Source organism: Choloepus didactylus, chromosome 5 (assembly GCF_015220235.1).
Source record: "Choloepus didactylus isolate mChoDid1 chromosome 5, mChoDid1.pri, whole genome shotgun sequence".
Lineage (NCBI taxonomy): Eukaryota > Metazoa > Chordata > Mammalia > Pilosa > Megalonychidae > Choloepus > Choloepus didactylus.
The window spans coordinates 137,776,349-137,797,705 of NC_051311.1; the positions used below are offsets into that span (position 1 = coordinate 137,776,349).

Genomic DNA, 21,357 nt, shown 5'->3' on the forward strand with positions numbered 1-21,357 from the left:
TTCTTTCCCTAAAAAAATATTATGTGGATGCAACTATTTTTTATTTTTCAGGGTATTTCCTTCCAGTATTATTTTTCTACACCTAGAGAAAATTAGATATTTCTTAAAGAAAAAAAAGTCACCTGAATGTTCATTCACTGTTGACTAATAGCCTGGAAATCTGCGGTCAGGCAGAGCAATGTTTTCATTTTGAAACTGAAACTGCCATAAGATTAATTTTAACTTTCCTACAGATCAGAAATGCCTAAGTTACTTTAATTTAACATGGTTATTTGTAGTAAAATTTGTTATTGCTAGGGAAGTACATATTCCTTAAGTAAATTTTCTAGACTCCATTATAAATCTTTTAAATCCTTAGACCACAACGTTCATTCATTCTGACATGTGAGACGTGGAAACACGAATATAACACCACAGGGGAAAAGGTCAACTGCTGGTCCAGAGAGAGTAGTTTAAACCACAAACTCAGGAAATTTACAGTATTTGCTGGAACCTGGGCAGAGATTCCATTGCCACCTCACCCTATGGCTCAAACACCTAACCTTAATGTCTTCCTGTGGGAAAACCACTTGCTTCCCCTGGCACCGGAGAAACTAGAAATGGAAGTGACTGCACGAAACTTTCGTCTCTCTTGGAAAGGAAGATCTCGAAAAGAACCGAAAATGTGAGACGTGTGGTGCGGCTTGGTTGATGTTACACGACTCTGGAGAGGGCGAGGGGTTCAGAGGCCCAAGCTGTGTGTCAGGAGACTTGTTCAGGGGCAAAGAGGTGGCAGCCTGGGCAAATCAGAGCCTTCTCTTTTCCGGACCTGATTTTTCTGGCCTTTAAAACTGAAGAGTTCTAGTTTTACGGATATGTGGAATATATCATACCAAAGGTCCTTCTCGGCTCTAACTGTGTTTCTTTTACTTTTTTTTTTAAACCTCAACCCATTATCTCTTATTGTAGCCCAGTCCACGCATTTCTAAAAACAGGTCCATGTCCCTTTAACTGCAAGGGTTAAATCCCCAAAGCCCTGAAAACTGGAAATCTTTTTATTTTAAAATAAGTTTGGCACCAAAACTCATTGCAAGACAAATCCTGACCTGAACTATTGAAAGCCTATTCACACATTTTAAAAATTGCACTTAAATATCCATATGCTTCATTTTATAAATATTAATATATTTGATTATAGGGTGCTACCCCAGACCCTGCAGGAACAGTTATGCATTTGCACTGTTTACCTTTCTAAAATCTGAAAAATGCTGGACTCCAGGATAAGAAACTGTGGGCCTGTGAATTTTTATGTAAACATCTAAAATAAAAGTTTCATGAAAAAAAGGTTTCATGAAACAACATACTCTGATATTTTTCTTATTATAATTCCAACAAAATACATTGGTCATGACCACCAGTTTGAAAACATCAGTGTAGCAGTTAACAAAGTAAGCTTTGCTTGATGGGTATAGAGTGTTTGTAAATAAAGAAAAAAAAAAAAAGAAACTGAGCTTTGGAGAGAGACTGCCTAGATTCTAATCCCAAGTCTATGCTCTCTAGCTTTGTGACCTTGGGCAAGTTACCTAACCTCTCTGTGCCTCAGTTTTCTCATCTGTAGACGGTGACAATAATTATGCCTACCTTATAGGGTAGTCGTGATGATTAAATGAATCAATACACTTACAAAAGAGCCTGGCACTTTGTGCTTGACCAGTGCTGGGTTCCTGGTTCATTCTATCAATAATAGATGTGAACTTACTCTGGAAACCCTAACTCTCAAATCTTTCATCTGACACCTATGCCAGGAGTTTGGTGACTTCTGACCTGGGGGACTGGGTTTTAGGTGAAGTATTGCTGTTAAGAGCGCTGCTGATTCTGAAAGCAAAGAGCCAGCATCATGGCAAGGGGGCCTCTGAGTATGACGACCCACCTTTAGTGATCTGCAGGCGTTTATAAAGCTCCTGCTGCAATCAAAGGCAAATTCAAGAAGGCACTCTATAGTAGCTAGAATACAGAAGAGAAGATTCCTCTCATTGGGGACAACATGCTGGGAGCCATCGATAAACCCACCCCCCTATGTTTATTTCCCTGACTCGATTTCTTAAGAAGAACCAATTGTAGATGACCTTTCTTGCAGGACAGGCAGCAGAAGACTCACTGTGCAGCTAGTCGACGCTTCCTTTCCCCCTCCTTTTCCTCTCATTAATACAAAGAAGTCTTTCCCATCCAGTTAAAGGCTGCTCTCCACTTGGGAGATTCATAGAGTTGCATAAGCTTCTGATGCTGTCTGCATCCAAATCCTCTACACAGCATCATGACCAACAATGCTTCATTTGAAGTTCAAAGGCTTTGTTCTGCTTTTTCAAGGGCCTTTTGGGCATTGCCATTTTTCAACAAAAACATGTTTGTGAAACCCAGAAAGCCTTTGAGGAAAGCTGCTGGGAGCTGGCAGATACCATGAGATTCCAAGTACTCCCAAATCTGGTAATTCATCTCTCTAGACAATGGGATTTCTAACAAGACAAGGATACAATCAAACTTTCCAGTGAAGAATCCAACCTGGAGACCGTGGATTAGTCTTTTCTTTGCCTATTATATGCAATCCAGGATAAAGATGGACAGAGAATAAGCAAAACAATCTGTGGGATTGGATGGAGGCTATGTGAAATGGCAATGGGGATAATGGGCACATTTCAGTATGTGATCATGTGTGGCCCACATGTCAGAGAATCTGGCTGCTTTCAGTCTCTGAAATGATGGCTTTCAGACTGCACATCTGCTAATAAATTCATAGGGTGGGTCTTCTCATTTTAGCAGCAACTTAAATATCCATGGTAAAGTTGAAGGAGTATTTGGTTAAAACAGCTGGCCAGTGAAATAGGACCTGGAGGCAGCGAATGGTGTGGTCACTGTCAAGGCCCCATAATAAATAGAATGCCCTTTTCCGAGGATGTGGAAACTTAATAAATATTCTTCTTTTCAGGAGATAAAAGAAAATCTGTATCCACAAATAATACAAATATCAGAAAATTTCTAGTAATGCTTTGAATAATCGTATAGTTCACTTTCCATCCCAGTACTATTTTTGACTTCATGATTTGAAGTTCATGGGGTAGATTCTGAAGCTTCATAAACATTTCTGCAGTAGCACTAAAACTCTGAGTCACCTTTAACATGCTGCTATTAAAATTTCAATGCAAAATAATAAACCTAAAAGCAGCACAAGGGAAAACCCACTCCACAAGCAGGTCAGTTTGGCACTTAACTTGGGAGGAGGGGGTATTCGTGAGTTTTCACCTGACATTCACATGGACTGTGATTAGTCAAGTAATTGGCCAATGAATCCGATTTTGTGCCCTATACGATACTTAGGTACCAAAATAAAGCTGACAGATTTGTTGATTAAGTGACATAATATATATATTTATTTTCTCTTTGCTTGTCTTACTAAGTTTAGGTGTAACACATTTGAAAGAAGACGGTTCCTGGGCTTTGAGGACCACAAAATAAATATGCATGAGAGCCAAGCTGATTTCATCTCAGACCTTGTAACTGGTTTTGTTTACAAATCTTCACTTTATTTTGGGGGACAAGGAGGAAAGAACAGAGAAGAGGTAAGGAAAAAAAGACAAATAAGGAGGTGATCTTTCCCTTATATATTCTCTTTTCAATCAAATTTTATTTCTTTATTCTTTTCCTTCTTTTATTAAGAGCAGTTAATTTATATTCTGTATGGTGTACATAACTTGCATATTCTAAAATTTAAAAAAATATTTGTTTAACATTGGGCAGCCAATTTTTATATTATCAAGTGCATTGTATCTAACTGCCATCTACCAGCCTCTCATTTTAAAAAGGCATTTTGAACATAAAATACAGAAAGGGCATAATCTAGAATAAAATAATCATTTCTTGAGAAAGACTGTTCTGTACTCTGAGATTAGAACAGCAGAAGAAAGAAAATTTAATTTTTTGAAATGCAGAGAAACTACAATGCACATTTCATTTTTTGCAATTATATCATATATACATTGTTTATAATATATATTTATAATTATTCTCTAGATACAAGTTAGTAAAATGATCCAACTTAGTTTTCTATCATGGTCATTGCTAAAAATTTAGTTTCAGTGAATGCTAACCAAAATGAAACACTTTCAAATTTATTTCACTCAATGTGGAATATGCTGGGTAAACTGAAAGAAGCCAGAAACAAGAGCATACAAATCCAGTTGCTTCTCATTTCCATGAGCTGGGAGAAAGATGAGAGACGGGACACACAGAGGGGCAGGGTGCTTCTTGGACCCACATGCCCCAGGCGACTCAGCAACTAGAGACCAGTGGAAACATCCACATAAACAGTCTCTTTCAAGACTAGCGGCTTTCTGTGGCCAGTGCTTGTGAACCACTTTTATTTTTTTCCCCTGAATTTTAGCCCTAAAATGAATTCCATGTACCAAAGCTGAATAAATGCAAAAAAAATCCCATTTCTGAATACCATTACTTTGTACATTCCCAATGAATATTGGGTATTTTCTTCACAACTAAGGAATAGTATAGTCAATTTACCTTCAAGAAAGCTCTGGTTGAGGATCCAGCAACCACTCTTTTAAGCCACAGGCCAACATAAATGATCAGTGACGCAATCAATTTTGATTTACTTTAGCCTGATTAATCCATTGTCTTTTTCATCATCAATGCCAAGAATAAAAGCCACGTCTGAAAACTACACCCACCAATATTTGGTTTGGAAGCCAACTAGAATATCCCTCTCTTGGCAACTCTCTACCATCCTTTCCATTCCTCTTCTATTTTCATCAAATTGGGAAGAACTATGGCTATTTCTTACACATGGTTTTCATTGCTAATTTGATGTTCCTGTAAAAGCCAATGAACAAAACAAAGAAGGTGCATTTTATGAGGTTTTGTGGTACAAAACTACGAATAGCTTTTGAGTTTTCTTGTCTTGCCTCCTCTGGAAGTACATTAAATGAGTTATTTGAAGTTTCAACGTAAACTGCTAATGAGATGATGCACAACTCTCCACATAAACTGGGAGAAGTTTGAAAACTGAAGAAAAAAATTAAATTTAGGGTCTCTAGAGTTTTAGTTGCTGTATTATTAACGGCTGGGAGCACAGCATGGTGGTTGAACATCTAGGTTCTGGAGGCAAACTCCTAATCTGATTTACTAGGTATCTAAACTTGGGCAAATTATTTACCATCTCTTCTCCTGGGCTCCTCATTTATAAAACAGAAGTAACCCTAACAACTACCTCTGGGGGTTACTGCGAAGATCTCATTAGATAAACACATTAAAAGCATTTGGCCCATCGTCTGCCATATCAAAACTCCTCAATATGCCAGGAAGCTACTCAGGAATGACGGTATTTCCACAGTCGTTGGCCCCATGCTCCTGACCCACACCAGGAATTATGAGACACCATTTATACATATGAGCCATCTGATTAGATAATGCCCACCTAAGAGGTCATTTTTGGGGGAACCTCTGCAGTCCACAGATGGGCGTGGGTAGATATATAAATGTGAGATCAAAAGTCTTTGTTTCCAAAGAAAAGAACTTCTTTGATGCTACCATAACCTTCCACTTAGGTGAGCTCTTTTGACTAGGTGAGATGGGTGTGAGTCAACATTTAACTCAGCAAGTGACTCCCAGTGAATCTAGCACTGAGGATGGGGGGCACTGAATGTGTCTGGTTAATGATTCACTTGGATTGACAAAGGCAAGGGGAAGTGAGCAAGATGGTAAAGGGCTCTCCATGTAAAAGGAGGTCTCAAATTTGGTAGCATTCGTTCATGGCAGGTACAGTATGTACAATAGCTCCAGTGCCACTTGTAATCTACTCTGTCCATGACAGGCATCGCTAACCGATCACAGCACCCTTGCCTGTGCTACATTTGGGTTCAAGTCTTAGAAATGCCAAATGATGGTGGTGACACAGGAGCTGAAAGTTAGGTGCCATCTCTGACCTGTATAAAATATCCACTGATATCATAGCCCAGGCATATCCTAACTCAGTTGGGATATACGTTACCCATTTTCAGAGAATCAGCAAGCAAGATGGCAGACAGTAAAGATAATATCTGAGAAAGAAAGCTGAATATTTCTAAGAAAAGAGTGGTTCCCAAAGTAAAACAACTGTATTAAGCACACATTCTGATAACTGCATCTACTCATGAATGCAATGGTAAGGACAACTACTCTTTCATATTTATTTTTGTGTATATATGACAGAGAGCAGCAGTCAGTAAACCAGGGGGCTGCCCTTCAGTATACTACAAGTATACTTCTGTGGGCACCACAAGCTTACAGACTTCATGTTTCATGGCCTTAGCAGGCGGATTTTTTCCTTTTTTTTTTGCATGAGTTCAGTAAGGCTGCTTCTAGACCAAGGAGTTTGGTTCTTCCCATTTTCCAGGAAGCTGGCAACTGATAAACGTGTTCAGATATCTGGCTACTCAGTGTCAGCACACACACCTAAGGAATGAATGATCATTTTCTAAAAAAATCAAAGAAATGTGAATTTCCATGTCTTTTTGTCCTCTTGCTAAAAAGTTAACCCAATGAGTTTGTGAATGTTAAAACTACTTAGTAAACCATAAACTGCATATAAATATTGGGTATGGAGGGTGCTGATGGTGGCAATAACTTAAACTATGATAATTTAAAAACACACAAAACTCGATAGATTAGTATGATGAACCTCCATGTTATCAACACTTTGCAATCTTCTTTAAACTCTCTCCTGCCTTTTTAGAGTCATGATTATTGAGCACTCACATATTTCTCCATCCTGTGTTCATATAATCTCTTGAAAAATATATAGGGATTTTAAAAATTGAAGAAGAAGGGAAAGAGAAAGGAGAACAAAGGGAGAAGAAAGGAAAATTTTCAAGAGTCTCTGGGAAATACCTAACAGACTCAGAATTGAATAAGATGGTGTGCTGGTTTGAATGTATTATGTCCCCAAGAAAAAGCCATATTCTTTGATGCAATCTTGTGGGGCAGACATACTAGTGGGGATTAAGTGGGAAAGTTTGGATTGGGTTGTTTGCATGGAAATGTGCCCCACCCAACTGTAGGTGATAACTCTGATGAGACATTTCCATGGAGGTGTGGCCCCACCCATTCAGGGTGGGCCACGATCAGTGGAGCCATATAAATGGGCTGACAGGCAGAGGGAGCTCAGTGCAGCTGTGAGTGATGTTTTGAAGAGGAGCTACAGCCAAGAGGGACACTTTGAAGAATGCACAGGAGCTGCAGATGAGAGAGAGTTTGAAGACGGCCGTAGGAAGCAGACTCTTGCTCCAGAGAAGCTAAGAGAGGACAAGTACCCCAAGTGCAACTAAGAGTGACATTTTTGAGGAACTGCAGCCTAGAGAGGAACGTCCTGGGAGAAATCCATTTTGAAACCAGAACTTCGGAGCAGATGCCAGCTATGTGCCTTCCCAGCTAACAGAGATTTTCTGAACACCATTGGCCATCCTTCAGTGAAGGTACCCGATTGCTGATGTGTTACCTTGGACACTTTATGGCCTTAAGACTGTAACTGTGTAACCAAATAAACCCCCTTTTATAAAAGCCAATCCATTTCTGGTGTTTTGCATTCCAGCGGCATTAGCAAACTAGAACAGATGGTTAGTAGCATAAAAACACCATTATGCACACATACACATGCAAAGTCACACAAATACTTGAAAGTCAGAGCACCATGATACAGAGTATATACTGTTGAATGACACACTGAAGGTTTGTTAATTTGGAAGGTCTGAACCAATTGTTCCCAGCTCTCTCAGTTTTGGGGATTCCTTTTAATCTCAAATGTAAGCTGCTTTGCATGTCATGGTGGTACTTCGGTTGTTATTGGGGAAAAAAGGAATGACACAAAGCTGCTATTTGGTAAGGCTTTGAAATGAATTTGCATTTTACAAGAGACCCCCATCCATGCTTCCTGCCCCCTAACTCAGCTCACAAACTGGGAATTTAAAGATTATTTGGAGGAGAAAAAAAGACAGATTTTTTTTTTTGTTTCTTTTTTTTTTTTGTAGTTTTCAAGAATGTTACTGTACTTAACTACTAATGAAGTGCCTCTGGTCCTTCTGATTTACAAGGAGCAGACTTCATTTGTATGCCAAAGCACACACTAAATCCTTTGCATCAGTTGGTTCACAGAAATACAAGTGCCCCATGATCCCGTTTATCCTGCTGATTTATTCAGCAAAGCTTTTCTTCACAGAGAGCCGTTTCAGGCCAGCCAACCTGATTATCCCAAATCCCTAATTAGTGTAATTAAAGCGTTAATGGATTGCAGCCAGGATATAAACCATGCAAACCGTCTTTAAAACCCGTCCCTTGTTGAGTGTGCAGGAATGGTCTAGCCACAACGCCTCCCGTTGAGAGACTGAAGGCCCATGCTCTTCCGGAAGGCATTGGCCACCTCTGCACCCCAGCACCCAGGGCATTTTTGATGCGCGGGAGCCCCTTCCTGCAGGTTCACACACACAGACCAAGTGGCCTCCCAAGGGTCTACAGAGGCACCTCTCAGTACTCCAACAGATGCTAGCCTCATGGCGATTTTCTCTTGTATTTATGCCCTGGGAAACAAGGCAAACGTCCAATGTAAAACAATACCAGGCAACCCAAGAAGACCCTGTAAAACCCTGCAGAGCACTCTTATAAATGTTGCTGCAGAGAACAGCTCAGAACTATTCTAAGAATCTAACCCCAAAGGTCTAGAGCTTAAATCCACAGTTGTCTTAAGTGTTCCCTACAAGTGTGCAATTGACCATTCTTAAAACAGCTCTGGCGAGTGTTCACATTATCTAAGCTTCAGATGTAATATTTGGGAGTTACTGTTAGAGAAGGGAGAAAGGAAAAGGATCTAAAAGAGCCTTTTCAGTATGTGCTATGCTGGATGCCTGGCAACTGTTATCTTAGTTAATCCTCACAACGATGTTGTAAATGGGTGTTATCAGTCCTATTTCAGAGATGAGAAAACAGAGCTTCAGAGACATTGAGTAGTTTGTCCAAGGACCTACAGCTAGTAAAATGCCACAGAAAAGACAAACAAAATTGCTAGAGACCTGCGTTGTTCAGTACAGTCACCATCAGCCATGTGAGGGTATTGAACACTTTAAGTATGGCAGGTTTGACTGAGGAACTGAATTCCTAATTAAAAAAAAAAAAAACTAATTTACATTTAGGGACAGTGCAGAAACAGAACATCTCCACCATCACAGACAGTTCTACTGGACAGTGATATTATAGGTGATACAAATTCAGTTCCGGATCTGCTGGGTTTGCAATTGTGGTGAGCCATTCAAGGGGTATATTTAAGCAGTTGGAAAGTGCAGGGTCAGCAACCTGGATTCGGAAGTCATCCACCCAGAGGACGAGACCAAGGAGAGCAGGGAGAGAGGGGAGAGGACGGTTGAGAAGAGGGACTTGGGGAAGTGCCTACATTCAGAAGGCAGGAAAAAGAAAAGCGTTCAAAGGTATCAAGGAATAGAGTTCTCATACTTTTTTTTTTCAGGCTCAATATTTAATTTCTTCAGTTATGTTCTTAGCTGAGCCCTTAAGGAATAAATATATTAAGATCAAAGAACCACCTTTGATAATGAAAAGGTACAAAAATTTCATTCATTTAATCATTTAACCCTTCTGTGCAAAGATGCTCCTCCTTTGGAAAGGCACACAGCATTTACACCTTCCAGCTGAGAGGCGGGTTACACCATGTACAGTAAAGGTGAGCAAAAGACACACCATAATGTGACTGATGCAATGTACAGGAGGTGGTTCAAATTTGACTTCAAACTATCCACAGATCCTCATAGTAATGAGATCCCAACAACTAACCAAAATGGAGAACTCTCCCACAGGTCCCTGCTGTGAAGGGTACTTTATGATGCTTTTCATTGAAACTTCCCTTTCAGCTGTCTGGGGGATTCTTCATGAGGTTATCTGATCCTGTATTTCTTATTGCATAACCAAAGCCACCCAGAGAAAAAGTCTAATCCTTTTCCTTATTGGGAGAGAAAAGTCAGCTCAGGATGCCTTTGCACTAAGGAATTTTACTCGGGTATGACCTGACTAATCTCTGTACAAATGTGGTCCCCCCGCCTTGGAGGGTGAGGGAAGTCCTGAGCCAGCTTCCTCCTTACTCTGCATCCTGGAGAGTGAGACGAGTCTGGAACTCCCACTGACTTCAAAAGGAAACTTCTCACCCACGCCAGTAAATAGAGGTGAGTGATGCAGATAGGAGGAAGGAAGAGAGGGTAGTACAAGGGCATTAGCAAGGTGGTAAATGAGGCTGCTGAGATTACATTTCAAGTTAAAACAAAAATCTTCAAATTCAGAATTCTGAAAAACCAATTAAAAACACTTCCAGCTTTTTACCCTATGCCATTTACAATGGGGCTTTGGTGAATATTCCTCGCTCATGTGGCCCTAAGTGCACAAAGCAGGATTTGAGAAAGGGGTATCCTGGGAATTAAAATGCATGAACCGTGCAAAGAGAATGCCGGTGTTGCCTACTAAAACTGGGAAAAGACTGCAAAGGGCCACAGTTAAGGTCTCCGTTCTCTCCAGCCTCGTGTACGATTCGTGCATATCGTGTTTCTAATCTTGGTGCTGAGTGACACAGCGTTCTTGTCTCATTTACGCAATTAACCAGTTGCTCGGCCTCTGCATCACTCCCTGGGAGAACACAAGGAATTTGCAAGGAGACATTTTATCTTTCAGGATACCTGGGAGCCATGTAGGGTGTAATTCACCAAATGGAACCCCAGTGTCACTGAAAGAGTTAATATTACAGAATAGTTTATATGATTTTTTTGCAACCAAAATTGACTTTTTCTAGTCTTTTTCATTCTAAATTTTCCACCACACCAAAACAATGCATTTTTAAGAAAATAAATAGAAGGTGGCAATACGTTTTGGATAAGCAGGACAGGTGATGAGAGAGTGGTCTTTTCCAACATGGCTTACCTCTGCTCTCTGCCTGCAAGTAGAAAAGGGGTGAGTACCCCCGCTGCAGCTGGGGGGCAGGCTGGGGACGCATAGGGTGCTGGGCTGTCAGCCACCTTATTGCAGTAACAATGGAAACCACTTGCTCTCCTTGAGGCAGGGTCAGAGCTCAGCTCAAATCTTTCCTCCCCCTTTAATCCTTTCCTGATTATAATTTCCAGGAGAACGAACTCCAGCATTTGTGCGGGAGGCCTTTCAGAAGCCTCACTTCTCTTACATTCAAGCAAAGAGAGACTTGGGCCACTTTACTTCTGACCGCCCCTCCTCTACTCTGAAATCGGCTTCTTCTCTCATTCTCCTGGAGGTTGCACTGAGCAGGGACTGGGATGCAGAGAAGGAAAGGTAAGTAGGCAAGATTTGTGTCCAGCTCTACCATATATTAGTTACAGGCCTGTAATCAAATTTTTAACCATGCTGGGCTTCAATTTTCCTATCTGTAAAATGGAAGCGTTATTTATTCATTTATTTATTTGCACCTTTGACCTATTCTGAAAGGCGGCAAGATGGCTTTCAAGGATACACCAAGTGCACGACAAAGGAATGAATGATAAGATGAGCAGAAGAAGTAAGACAAAAACTAGGATGGGACACAACACTGAGCTGGGAATGGATCTAAAATAAAGTGGTGATTAGAACGCCCCTGTTCTAGTTGCTATATGGGTTGACTGCTCCTGAAAGTACTGGTGACTTGGAGAGCTCTAACAAATGCAAGGAACTGCTCCCAATGTTTTCAGCAGCTACTGAAGACCTACTGAGCATGGAAAGACTGGCGTATGCTCTAATTTAACAAGTATTTGTGGAAGTACTGGCTGTACCGGGGCTGAGACAGGTTGTGTGGAGATAAGCAAGACAGGGGCCCTGTTCTCCAAGTGCCACTGAGAGTCTGTACGGGGAGTCTGAGGCAGAGCACAAATAATTCTAGAGGAGAATGTGGGGAGTATGTTATGAATGGAATGAGGCTCAAGGCTGAAAAAGGCCATGTATGGTTGGACCACGGGGATGTACTCAGTCCTGGATATTAAGAACTGTGTGTGCACGTGTCACCCTCAGTTTCTGCTTTGTTTATGTCCATATGAATTGTGTACCTTTTGTTTCCAGACTGCATTTCTGATTTTCTCACGTTAGGCACGACTGCTGGGAAAACAGTCTCCTCACATCCCTTGCCAAAAATGGAAAATCCTGCTCACCAGCCAAGGAAGAGAGGGGCGTGAGGCCAACAGTGGCCTTGCCATTCTTTCTCAGCTTCCGTTATAGATGTGCCACAACATACAATCAACTGGATATGATGATTAACTTGCATTTGCTAAGATCCTTCAAGAATCTTAAATATCTATTCGGCTTTGTCTCCACTTCATGCTCAATACTCCTCGAGAAAAGCAGCCCCTGAATTTCCCAAGACCTGCATCAGGCCCCTCTGCTGTTTAGGAGTGGTAATGGAACCTATTTTATTTGTGGCAGCAACTAGAGCATCATCTACCAGACATAAAGAATTTTAGCTGGTGAAGAAATGAGGGCGAAAAAGCAAGGATTAGACCCAGCCTTAGTAACCAATAAGATGGCAGCCGCCAGCTACTTTGGCTACAAATTACTGTTAACAGTTTACTATCAGGAATGATCCCTCCAAGCAGGCCCTATTAAAAAAAAATAATCACCATCTGCTAGAGTCCCTTCTTTTTCATTAAACTGGTCATTAATTACTGGTAACAATTAATTTAGTCTGGATTTTATTGAGTAATTATACAATAAACATGGGAGGATATCGTGCTTCCTGCCTTGCTGAGGGCAGGAATTCTTTATAATGCTATGTTTCAAAAGGGACTGTAATAAACCACCAAATTCCCATTTAATATGGTAATTATGATTCTAGAAATTCATCCTTCCTGCGCCTTATTTCAGCTTAGCTCAGCCTGACTTAACTTGGGCCATTAAATAGCACTAGAGTCTTTACCTACTGGTAACAATAGATCTTCCATGCATTATTGCCTAATTAATCAAGGTGCATAATTTGTTCACTACCACTTTAAAAAAATCATATTCCAGGTATCATATCATTGTAGAGTAATTTAAAATGGGGGTTTAATGCTTTGATTAGAACAGGTTCATTATCCTGTATAAGGCAAAGCGTAAAGTTTTACTGATGTTTTTCAACTGCAACATCTAGGTTAGAACATCTGAAACAAGCCATTAATTTAATAACATGCTCATCCAAAACAAATCATAACTCATTTCTTTTTATAGCAAAAGTAACTGAGTAATGAATAATGAAAACCAACCTACTAAAAAGGGTAGTAAATATGTTGACTTTATTATTAATACCCAATTTTGGTTAATAAGGCAGCTATTAAATTTGAAACATGATGGGTTTGATTTATTGACTTATTCAAGATAACAATAAGATATTATCTAGTAAATACCAGAGCTCTTGCAAGTATAGATTTGATTCTGAATTTTGATGAAAGTTTCAGTTCATGTTTATAACTATTTGACCTCAAAGTCTTATCCCTGAATAGCACATGCTCCCTAAAGAGTGTGTGTGTGTGTGTGTGAGAGTAGGAGTGGGACTTGACAGATGCTTATTACATCACTCTGCACCCTGGTGAACTGGAATTCTCTGGTGAATTGGTATTCGTTTGGTCATACTTAGACTCTATCTAAAAGGAGTTCATAGTAAAATTCCCAAGAATTTTAGTTACACCTAAAAGGTGGTGTGTAGCCTAAGTGTTAAACACTACATTTTAGTAATGGTTCATAGAAAAGGAAAAAAAAATACACCACCACCAAAAACCCCATTAAATGCAAAGGGGCTGATGGAATGCTGTTGTTTTTTTTTTTTCTCTCTCCCAAATGGAATCATCCTATACAACAGGTTTTTATTACTCATTCACCCATGTATTATATTTGCTTATTAAAACACCCACTGTAATTCTTTGAAATTCAATTAAAGTGTTTAGTGGCTCTATATTAGGACCTGGACAGAGATTACAAATTGATGGCCCATAGAGTACTGACCACAGATTTTAAAAATGCAATTTCACATGACAATCCAGACTTTCAGATGCTCTCGGAGAATCTGAAGCTCTGGTATCATGAGGCCCGAATTCCTACATAGCAAAACCGAGGTGAAAGCAGAGAAACAGACTGCCTCCCATATAAGAGGCATGGTTTCCAATCCACTCCCTCCTTTTCTAGTTCTCAGCCAGCACCACTCAGTTACATCACTTGCCCATGCTCCTAAGCACTGGAATCATCTACTCCTTACCTAGACATAAAAACTTCAACAATGCTTATTCAACATTTATTAGTTGCCTACTGTGGGCCAGATGTCTGGCTTTCTAAGAGTAGCCAAATGAGCCCCAATCAAGTTGAAGAACTTGAACTAAGCAGGCAAAACAACAACAAAAAACAACCAACAGATCAGTGGTGCCCAATTAGAGAAGGGAATGGATGAGATTTTAAAATGTATCAAAAAGACTTTGGTTAAATAAGCACATGAGAGGATGCTCAACATCATTAGCCATGAGACAAATGCAAATCAAAACCATGAGATACCACTTCATACCCACTATTATTACAAATTAACAAATCATGGCCAGGATGTACAGAAATAGAAACCCTTGTACACTGTCATTAGCAATGTAATATGGTGCAGCCATTGTGGAAAAGTTTCGCAGCTCCTCTGAAAGTACAGTATTACCATATGATCCAGCAACCCCACTTCTAGGTATATAACCAAAAGAATTGAAGGCTGGAACTCGATCAGATATCTGCACACTGATGTTCATAGAGGCATTATTCACAATTGCTAAAAGGAGAAAACAACACAAGTGCCCATCAGTAGATGAATGGATATATATATGTATATACAATGGGATATTATTCAGCTATAAAAAAGTGTTGAAGTTACGATACATGCTACAACAGGATTCACCTTGAAGACATCATGTAGAGTGAAAGAGGCCAGACACGAAAGGACATAAACTGTATGATTTGATACGAAATAAGGAGAATAAGCAAATTCACAGATATGAATAGAAAATTAGAGGTTACCAGGGGTGATGGAGTAGGGAATGGGAGTTAACACATACTGGGTGCAGGGTTTTTTTGGGGTGATGGAACAGTTTTGGTAATGGACAGTGGTAATGGTAGCATGCTATGAATGTAATTCATGCCACTGAATTATATACTTTAAAGTGTTTAAAATTTTATGTTGTATAAATGTTACCACAACAAAAACATAAAAAAAAGACTTTGATTAGCAAGAGGCAATAAAAATCAGTATTCTCCCATGAGGGTGTTGCACATTGCACATGTACTCAAGTGTGTGTGTGGGGCAGACAATAGGTCCAGAACCACAGAGATTAGACAGTATTTGTAGGATCTGTTTGGCATGAGACTTTGGATAGGAGGAACTGGATTCACTTTGGATAGATTTTTATTCTTGTAAGGTTTATTTTAAGTCAGATAGAAGAACACTTGCTTTATTACACACCTTCTTTTAAAATATACTAAGATCTTGTGATGGGTTTTTTATAGTCCTTCAAGGCTTCTCTGCCCCTCAGAACATGTATATTCTTACCTGCAAAGGGGCTGATTTATGAGCTGATGACTGTGTCATTCTTCTAGGTTTCACAGTTGACTGAATTAAAGAGGATCAAAACTTATTTTCCATATTCTTAAGCCTGTTCTAAAGCAGGGCCTGGGTGTGCAGGGTGTGAATAGCTACCCATCCACAGGTGCACTGGGCTTGAGATAGTAGGGCCCTGACAACAAATGTGAGGTTTTAAAATATCCTCTTTGAATCTGGAGCTCTCCCTAACACTGAGCTGACTGTGTAAAGTACAAAAGAGGATAGCTTTCAAATTTTGATACTTGAGTTGTATCACAGGGGAAGCAATGAACTAACAGAAAGAGCAACGTGCAGCCAATGGGGGTTTCTAAGGGGCAGTGATTCAGGTCTCCCTGATCCCCAAAGAGGAAGATTCCTCCTGAGAACTGTGGCACAGCAGGGACAGTATGACTGTGGGATATAGTGGAACTTTTGTTCCCATAGCTGAGTAAGTAACTCTGCTGCAAGTAACCTCGTTACTAAGGAATTTATTACCTACAAAAATTTTGTAAAAGGGGTGGTTCCAGAATAGTTGTTTAATTCAACAGCTCCAAGGACTCGGACACCTTCCATCTTTTTTTTGTCATCCCCAACATGTTGGATGCTTGCCTCCTGGTTGCAAGAAAGCTGCAGTATCTCCAGTTCTCACAGCTTTTCATGGAGGCACAATCTTTTTTAAAGGCAATGAGGACCTTTTCCAGTATACCACCCCTCAGCCCCCACTCAGCACACTTCTCATGTTTCATTGGCTAGAACTACATCACATCATCATGTTTACATCAATTAGTGGCAAGGAGAATGAAAATACTTAAACCAGAGTTTCTGATTCAGTAGTCTGGGGCAGTGCACAGTACCCAGGAATGTGCATTTCTAACAAGTTCCCAGGTGATGCTGATGCTGCTGACTTGGAGGAACACATTTTGAGAACCACTGACCTTAGACTATTCAAGATTTACCACCTGAACAAACTCAAAGTCCTTCCAGCAAAGGAGAACAGGAGGGATGACCTCAGGTGGAAACTAGTGAAAGTGTGGCTGTTTCACATGCTCTTTCCAGCCATGACGTCTGCAGCTAGGTTCCTGAGTGACTCGAATGAGCAGAGAGCATCTTGAAATGGTTGTACTGGACATGCATGGCGAGGAAAATATAAACTAGTTGTGTTAAGTCATTGAGACTTGGAGATTACTTGTTATTGCAGTAAAAGCCCATTCTTATACAGGATATACAATTCTTATAGTATATTTTAATTACTTTTTTTTCCTTTTAGTTCAAACACCCCTTTCTGAAAAATCCTACTGACTCTTCAAGTCCTGGCTCAACTTATATTTTCATCATCAATCCAGCTGACATTTATCTCTTTGTATGAACACTAATTTCAACTATAAGAAAATCACAAAGTTCAGCACTTGGTTATCTTGAGGTTGTTCATATACATTAATATCACTTCACCAGTTAGATCAGAGATCTTTAGAGGGCAGAGATCACGCTGCAAACATCTTTGCATCTTCCAGAGCAAAGGAGAGCAATTAGCAGACTAAATTAACAGACAACAGATAGAATCTAGCTGGAGAATGGAGCTGTCAATATTTTACGTGGTTGAACTTTTTCTTTAGGATTTACACAAAAGACAGTTATCGAGCACGGATTGCCTACAGAGTTACAGCAGAACTTTGGGAGAGCAGAGGACCAAGTAAGCAGTCATGAACTGCTGTGATTTTTACCACCTGTGTAAATTTCCATTTCTCTGAACACTTTGACTATGTAAGGCCTGTTCATGATATCTTTCCAAGATGAACTAAGGAGTGGAAATGACAACAGTGGTGATAACTTAGGGGGCAGAAATCAATCAGTGGGATTTAAAATGAAATTTGGTGTTGCTCACATTAAATGGCTGCTTAAATGAGGGAAATGACATTGATTGTTGAAAAGGAAAGCTCAACCATGTTTCAAGTTATCTTAATATCAATAATCTGAACTTGGGCTTTGTGAACTCATCTTGCCCAGCACCCTGACTTCAAATTTTGCTTTCAAGCATGTAAAGTGTTATGGTTTTAAAAAGCAGAAAAGATTGACTGAAGACCACCTGGTAAGGAAGTGATGGAGGTAGTATTAAAATTCAGGTTCTAGTATGGGGCAACTTTCAATACTCAACATAGATGGGTGGACTATCATATCAGGGTGGGATATAAAATAATATTTTGCAGAATCACAACTTCAGAGCTCTCAGGAAACTGTTTTGGATCTGGCCTCAAGTTGTGAGTAGAAACTAAAATGGGAAGATTTGGGGGTTGGGGGTGGATAGAGGGTGGTCAACCAATAAGGAATAAAGATAAAGGAATAAATAGGTACAGATAAATAAGGAAAAATAAAGATAAAGGAGTAAAGATCATAAGCTCAATTCTGTGATTAGAGTGTTAAAAAATCTATCATTTAATTTTGCAAAGGTAATTAGAAAAATGCAAGCATGTCACTAATGCCTTAAAATACTTTAGCCAGCACATCTTGTAAAAAATATAGCAGAGCTAAAAAGAATATAGCAAGCATGAGGCTGCATTCTAAGATGACATGGAAACAACAGGAAATAAAAGCTTTATAATTAAAATATTGCCACATATTCTGGAAATCATACAATAGATTTAGGTGAAGTCTTCGAAAAGAGGAGAAGCTAAGGTTACAAAAGGGAGGAGTGGGCTCAATTTATGTGCTGTTTGACTACATGAGAACTTGGGGCTTCGCAAAGACAAGGAAGGTACAGGGCTAGCAGTAAGCCAATTTTACTTAGGCCATTCACTGAGTAATTAGATTAATTAGCCAATCATTTCAACAAATACCATTTGGAAATATCACCAATGGCTACACAGATAGCGGAAAATTCACTCCTGGTTTCCAATAGCTGATTAATAAACAGACCTACAGAATTAACACTGTGAGCAAGTTGTATAGCTACTTGTGCACTGGGATTCTCCTTGATTTGCCACCTTTAAAATCAAGCAATGGAACCATCTCACAGGTGTGAATGCCTTAAGGGAAGTAACCATGGTGCTCGAGGAATCAAAAACCCTGACCTAACAACTAATCCATGTTATCGTAAATTATGTCCAATAATTAAGATGTTATGGTGATGTTTTTGTATATGGAGTCCTGAGCTTTTTTAAAAACTTCAGCTTCATTTAGCAACTGATGCCTCTGGGGGAGCAAAATTACTTACATCGTTAAAACTTCATCAAGTATTAATTTTATTATAATTGTTAACATAAATAACTGCAGTAAATAAGTACAGAGTGATTGATTTGTTCCTCACATCTCAAGGGAGTCATCATTCAGCTTTGATATATAAGACCAGGATAATGTTTATTTGTATTGAAAACTGTAAGTCAGCTATTCACTTGGGCATGTTTTAATGTACTTTAGGTTTAGCACATTCCACATTTCAACTGTATAAGCAGGACTGCTTCAGAGAGCTCAGTCTTGGATAACAGCTAAGACTAAATGATGATGTGTCACATGGCATATCAAATATTTTTCTGCCTTTCTCTGCTTCCCATTCCGACATCAGAAAAGTCTGTTCTAGTGAAATAGAAGAGGAAATTCTGCCAAGATAGGGAAAAAGGAGGAGGCATGGATAAATACGACAGTCCTCCTACCCCTCTTTGTCAGCCAACAGAAGTGACTCCAAGTGCCTGTCTGCTCTGCCTCAGTAGCTCAGGACAAATTTTTCATTAGACTAATGCTTTCCCCCTCACCCACCACCAACAGAATAAGATATAGGTTACTAAGATGGAGTTCCATAATATAATAATTGAAGGGAAAATACATGGTGGAATACAGAGAGGTCTAAATGTAAGTGGAAAAAAGCATAAATGACCATTTTAATTAATTTCCTAATGTAAAACACAGCTGTAGTAACGTTGGCAAGTCTCACCCACCCGTTTTAAATCCGTGACATGAAATCATGCCTCTTAATTGAGTCTTAATGCACAAAAATATATTTTATTTACTTTTTATGGAAATTTAAAGCTTTCTATTTATGCATGCAAGCACTTTATAAATTACTTGAAATACTGAAAGAAATCTGATGACTACAAATCGGCAGTTACAATGTACCAGTTTCAGTTTCAACAATTAAATGCCTTTTTGGTGGACTCCTGCTGCTATGTGAACTAGCTCTAGGCTATTAAAGTAATGAGTCCGGACCGAGTCATCTGATCTCATGCTTGGTGCATAACTCAAGGAAAAGGACTTTGCCTACAATTCCTGGTCTGTTTACCAGACTGCGAGCAGACAGACTGTTGGAAGCATTATAAAGCCTCTGGGCTTCCCCTTCCCCCTTCCAGCAAGTGCTGGTTTTGATTTTTCGAAGTGTGGCCTGTGAAAGCACAGTATTACAGAGCCCTCTGCAGGTCAGAATTTGTCATTTACCAGTGTGACTTACAGGGGCCAGTAAGAAGGGGAGTGGATCACATTCTCAAAACGGTATAAATCACATCTCCCTGGAAAGATGTTTGTCCTACAGGCAAGGTGACACTGGCTCTACCAAAAGACTCGCTAAAAATAACACCTTTGTTAACTTGCTTAGGGCATGTCACCTCCAGGAGAAATTTCTGTAGGCCCTGGGGTCTTCAAAATGCACTGCAGTGGGCTGGGGGCTGTGTCACCTGCATCCCCGTCACAATAATTTCTGAGATTATCCCTGAAGAAAATGGGGCTCTGAATAGTTCACCTAAAAAATGGAATTTCAACCACATCTGGGCTTTAGAGGCCTAGATACAGGGAAGAAGAAACTAGAAGTTAGTTATAAAGACGAACTCCATGATTTCCTCAGGCAGTTTTTCATTTTAATGTACAAAGTGTTTCCCTGGCAACATTCATTAAATTTCTTAAGTGTTTTATGGAACGTTGAGTGTAAATTTTTATGAGGCATTTCATTTTGTGTCTTAAATTTTTGGGATGGCATGGATACAAATAATTCCTGCAAGAAACCCACGTGTAAAGATAAAAATCAGGAAGACAAACAGAACAAAATAAAATAAGCTCTCATTTTCATTTAGACAGTCCTTGTCGAACCATATTTTACATTGGTTATAAAATATCCTTGGAGTCAGCAAAATAACCAACAACTTTTAATAGGAAACTTTTCCCTAATATTTTCAAGTCAGCAAAAGTACTAACAACTTTTAACAGTGTGTGGTTTTTTTCCAGTATAGTCGAGAGGGTATTAATTTAAAAAGAGGAAGCATTTGACCAAAATAATTCCTTTTATTGAGTTTAATCTGTGCCAGGTAACTCATAAACCTCTTGGAGTGCCCAGAGATACATGCTTCGAACAACTCACAGAGGTGCAGCCAGGTCTCCTCAAAGCTCCTTGCTCGGACAGTAAAAACCTAATGGCCTACACTTGCTTGGAAGCCAGGGTAAGTAGAGTAAATGGGAAGTGGTATGATGATGAAAAAGAACCCCATATTGTCTATGTTAAAATTTCCTTTCACACCACTTTCAATCAGTTAATGGGATCTGTTTAAAAGACCTGGAGAAAGTTAAGAGGCGGCAATGGTCCAGAGGCAAGGACCAAATCTGCAGAAGTCTGCAACAAATCTCGCGATGCTTCTCAGCAGTTCCCTGGGGACGCTGGTGACATCCTAACTAACCAGTCATGCATTCTGTGGCTGCTGACATATCTGACCGCTGCTTGTCCCAAGGACAGTCATTTGGTGTTGGTGGTTTTTCTT

At 39.7% G+C, this 21,357-nt stretch overlaps 1 protein-coding gene and 1 long non-coding RNA gene across 2 annotated transcripts in view; one reads left to right on the forward strand and one right to left on the reverse strand.

The window, feature by feature from the left end:
• The window catches only part of JAZF1 (JAZF zinc finger 1), a 370,268-nt gene that overhangs the window by 81,595 nt on the left and 267,316 nt on the right, over positions 1-21,357 (reverse strand). The gene's annotated exons all lie outside the window — the stretch shown is intronic.
• LOC119534526 lies at positions 10,182-13,034 on the forward strand. The gene is made up of 3 exons (XR_005217044.1): positions 10,182-10,241; positions 11,187-11,367; positions 12,151-13,034. It is a non-coding gene; the product is annotated as an uncharacterized LOC119534526 (long non-coding RNA).